This window comes from Talpa occidentalis, unplaced genomic scaffold (assembly GCF_014898055.3).
Source record: "Talpa occidentalis isolate TD23 unplaced genomic scaffold, MPIMG_talOcc4v2.1, whole genome shotgun sequence".
NCBI classification, from domain to species: Eukaryota; Metazoa; Chordata; class Mammalia; order Eulipotyphla; family Talpidae; genus Talpa; species Talpa occidentalis.
In genome coordinates, this window is record NW_026555331.1 from 155,157,432 (window position 1) to 155,162,319 (window position 4,888).

The window sequence follows — 4,888 nt, forward strand, 5'->3', positions numbered from 1 at the left end:
TGCCCGCCCACCAGAGAGGCACCCAGGAGCGGTGGCCCCGAGTGCTTGCATGGGGGGAGCACGCGACTTGGGCACACGCACCTCGGGGAGCAGACGTCTCTGGCACCCCCTTTGGGCGAGTGCCCGCTGTGGCAAGGCTGGGCCTTCCGTGGTTCTGGTTTTAATCTTTTGAGGAGCCTCCACCCTGTTTTCCATAGCACCGGCTCATTTCCCTGCGCCCGCTCTCGCCCGCCCACGGCAGGTGCGAGCCACAGCCTGGCGGGATTTGCATTTCCCGGTGACTGCTGCGGCCAGCGGCTCCCTGGGTCGTGGCCATGAGCTTATCTTCTTTGGGAAAATGTCTGTTTAGGGCCTTTGCCCATTTTTTAACCCAGGTATTTCCTCTCTGCTGTCACAGCGCGTGGCGCCTGGGGCGCTTGGGCGTTACCCCTCAGCAGGTGTGGGGGCTGTCCCCTCCCAGGCCCTCCTGGCTGCAGCCGCATTTTCCTTGCTGCGCGAAGCTCTGCCCTCCCAGCCTGTCCTGGAGGCCTGGCTGGCCAGTAGCCCTCGCCACACGCCCGGGCCAGGCCCGAGATCCCCTCTGGGAATTGATGGCGACAAGGACAGTGAGTCAAGCCTTTGCTGGTTACAGCGTCAGGGAAGGAAACACTATCTCAGTGTTGCCAGAGTTGCCCTTTGGGGGGCCGGGCTCTGAGATTGAGGCGAGGGAGGAAGGTAAGACCGCCTGGGGGGCTCCAGGCAGCCGAGAACACACCGGGCAGGAGCAGACAGGGGCGCCCCTCTCAAAATTCCTCTCAGATTCCTTCATGTCAGGAGCTTCTTTTTGTTTTCTGCGGCGGGGAAGCGCACGCTCGGTGGTCTGCTGAGTGACCTTCCCAGCGCAGCTCCGGGGAGGCCGGCCAGGCCGCAGTCGTGTCTGTCCAGGGCCGGGACACCTCGGAGACAGCTCCGCGGCCGAAGCGCGGAAGTGGACGCGTTTCGAAGGAAAGGGCACGAGGAGAGGCCGTCGTCAACCTGCCAGAATCAAGAGGCAGCTGCCCACCCTGGGACACGGACAGGAGCCACGGGGGAGAGCAGAAAGAGCCCAGAGCGGCGCGCCCCCGAGGACGGGGTGCAGACAGGACTCCAGGCATTGTGGATGCACGTGGTGAGGAGGCCCCAAAGCTGTCCGCTTGGGCCGCAGGCACGGTGCCATGAGGCGCGTGTGACTGGGCACCTGCCACCCTCCACGCACATACATGGCCACACGGCCCTTGCCCAGCTCTTTGCAAATTAATGAATTTATTTATCTTTTAGGCGATAACACTTAAGATAACACCTACCCTTTGAGCAGACGTGTCAGTGGAGCGTACAGTAGGCAGTGCAAGCGCTCTCCGTGCCTGCGATCTCGGGGCTCACCTTAGACAGCAGACCCTGCCTTCCATGCCGCCCCACGGCACCCCCCAGCCCGGACGCCCCCCGCCCCCGCTCCCTGCTTCTGGGAGGCCAGCAGTGGCAGGACGCATGAGCAGCGCCTGGCAGTGCCCGTCCCTGGGTGTCGGCTGATCCTCCCGGTGAGGCCAGCGCTGGGGACGTCTCGCGGGGGGCCCTGCTCCGGTTCCTTGGGCAGGTGCCATGACAGGGCGGCGCGTCCCAGGAGCTCCAGCGCTTTCCTTGCGGTGCGGACATGCGTCTCTTACAGGCGCGAGGCAGCGGCTCCTGGCTTGTGCTTTGCATGCCCCGGGCGGATGGCACCGTGCCCCCGTGCGCCTGCCCGCGTCCTGCGTGCCTCCTCAGGAGGTGACTGTTCAGTCCCTTACCCGTTTTTAATTGCGCTGTGTTTCACTTCGCCTCAGATGTCAGCAGGAACCATCTGGTTAAGAGCAGCGTAGAGGGGCCTCCCTGGGGCGCAGAGGGTGAAGACGCAACCTATGAAGCTGCCCGCAGCCCCTGCAGCGCGAGTTCCATCCCCGGCCGGAGCTACCCACATGGCGCGCAGACCTCTCCTGCCGCCCGCTGCTCCCCTCAGCAGTGTCCTTCGGTCCTTCTGCCTGCTCTGCTCCCCGCTCTGGCTCTGGTGAATCCTCTCACCCTCCCGCGCTTCTGACTGTACCCAGTGCTTGTACGTATGTATGTATGTATGTATAATAAACAAACAAACAAACAAATAAATCTTAAAAAAAAAAAAAAGCAATCAGACAACCAGGAATCCAGACGCAGACGGGTGCGCGAGGAAGCCGGCGACCGCCGTTTCTCCGAATGCGGTGACAGACCCGAGCTGTGGTTTAGAAGAAGGCACGCCTGTCCCCCCGGGATGTGGATGAACGAAAGGGTAAGTGTGGGGGGTCCGCTCCCCAATCACTCAGGCTGGGGAGGGGGCGGCAGGGCTGGCAATGAGCTGGCGATGGTTGGCATCCTCATGCTGGCACACGAGGACTCACGCGCGCCTCTGCATTCGCGTTTGTTTAAAATTTTCTCCACCAGAAGCTTTAAAAATTTCCATGATGTTATCGGAGCAGAACAAAATAGTTACTCTGCCACTTATTTCCAGATCAGCAGCTAAGGCGGGGAGCAGGGCGCTGGGGCCAGGCAGGCGCCCTGGGCAGAGGACCCAGCCGCCACGGCCCGGGAGAGGCAGGCCCGGGAGGGAAAGAGGGCCCCGCTGCCGCCCAGCCTGGGTGCTCGTCAGAGATGTGAGGAAAAGACTCTCTGAAGCGTGAATGAGATAATTTGAGGCTAATAAACAAGGCATCATGATATTAATATAAAAAATGAGAATTGGAAATTGCATCCATTGGGTAATTTTCTTGCCTTCTCTGAGTTCAGATTTTCTAATCTGTAAAATGAGAGGGTTGGACGGGATCCACCGAGATCAATCTTTGTTCTACTTAATATCCATCTATTTAATATCTGTGTGTCAGTCTTTGCACCTCAGAAATACATAAAATATTTTAAAGTAATCACATTTCCTCAGGAAAAATGCAATCATAAAAATATAATCATAAATATAACCATACACTTTCCAAAGTTAAGCTAAGGGTGAGCCACGGGCCCAAAGGGCCTTGCTTTCGAGGCGAGGGTTCTGCCTCCAGCTTGTCTCTCAGCTGCTTTTGTGACCCAGCCACCACCAGGTGCAGATTTCAGCTCCTCAGGCTGTCACCTGCGCCCGGGGGCTGCCCCCTGGGGCGCCTTCCCGGGTCCCAGCCAACCCAGCGCCCAACCTGCCCCAGCCAGGAGCAGCAGCTCAGCGCCCGGCCTCCCCTGAGGACTCGCCTCGGGGACGGGGACCACACCAAGCCCTGTCTTCAGCAGCACCGGCACCTCCCACTCTGCCTGCACCTCAGGCTCTCTCTGAGCTGCGCTGCGGCCGGGCTGTGTCCCTCCAGCTCCTGGGTGGCCGCTCCGGGGACTCACCACTCCTGAGCAGCCACGGCAGCGCGGCCACCAGAAGGGAGAACGCAAAGCGGCCCCGGGCCGGGCAGGACCTCTGTGGCTGCCGTCCTGCGGGGCCGTCGGCGCTGACAGCCGGCGAGTGCGAAGCCTGTGTGCGAGGATGCAGTGGGTGGGGGCCCGGCCGGGAGTGGTGGGCATGGTGTCAGGAGGACCTGCGTGGTGGGCAGATGCCCAGCTCAGGACCAGCCAGAGGCGCGCAGGCCAGGGGCGCTGGAGGCCAGGGCAGCCCCCCTGGTCCCGCTCATGCCCGCGACTGCTCTGCGGGGGAACCTCTGGCCCCAGCGCCGCCCCGTGTGCTCGCCACTCTTGCGGAGGGGGGTGGGCAGTAGCAGGCCCCGATTCCAGGCCCCCCAGTTCACGGGGACCTTGGCCACCTGGGGTCCCCCGGAAGGACGAAGGTCAGGCAGGCGAGGACGCTGGAACCGGCCGCTGGTTCTGGGTGTGCGCCGCCGCAGGCCGGCCCCTCGCAGCAGGAGATTTACTGCCCGCCTCTACCTGAGTCTCAGCTTAATGAAAATGTTAAGGATCCTTTGATGGTCTCGAGCCAGTGTAATTTTAAATAAAACGTCTTCCTCCCTTGGCAGCTTCTCTGGGCTGGGCTTGGCCGCCAGGCGCTCGGGCAGGCGCTCTTGACCTCACCTTCTTCACCTGCGGGCTCCTGTCACGGCGCTTCCCGAGTAAACAAGTCGCGTGGAAATCTGCGCGGAGCCTGTGGCGGCGGTGGCAGGGCGGGGGGGGGGGTGGTGTCCGGGAGAGCGGGCCTGGAGGTCACCCCTCTAGGGATGCGCCCGCTGCCCGCGCACCACCTCCTCCCCGAGTACCAGTCTCTGCAGCTGGCAGGTGGCCGGCGGGCCTGCAGGATGTCCCTGGCCGCGGACACGCACCGCACAGGCCTGGAGCCCGGCCCAGGGGGCGCCTGCTCTCCACAGCTGCGCCAGCCTCAGTGATCTTCAGGGTCTTTGAAGGGAAGTCTAAGCGATTCAAAACACGGTGGGCCTGGGGCCTGAGCGCCAGGCCTTGCTCTCCTTGACCCCGAGTCTGCTGGCCAAGGCATCTGGACAATTTGCAATTTGGCCTCCTGCTTCCCACCGCTGGCGGCCTGCCAAACACACTCTTAATTGTCTAACCTTTTTAAATGATTAAAACGATGATGACCGGGACGCGTAGAGACGGTGCCGGCGGCCGGCAAGCAGCGTGTTGCCAACACTCGGTCTTTGACAGTGTTTATTGTCAGTCTTTTTTTTTTTTGGCCTAGGAACTCAGCAAGATGTCCTTCAGGTGCATCTGTGTAGTGCTGATCAGGGTAGTCTAGAATGACCGAGCTTATTTGACATGCTGTGCCACTCAACTATCGTTTCAGGGGACCACCTGGGCCAGGCCTCCGCCTTGGCCCAACAAGGCGTTTACCCACTTGGCAAACAAAGCCAAAGACGTCAAAGCCATGGTGGGGAGGGTC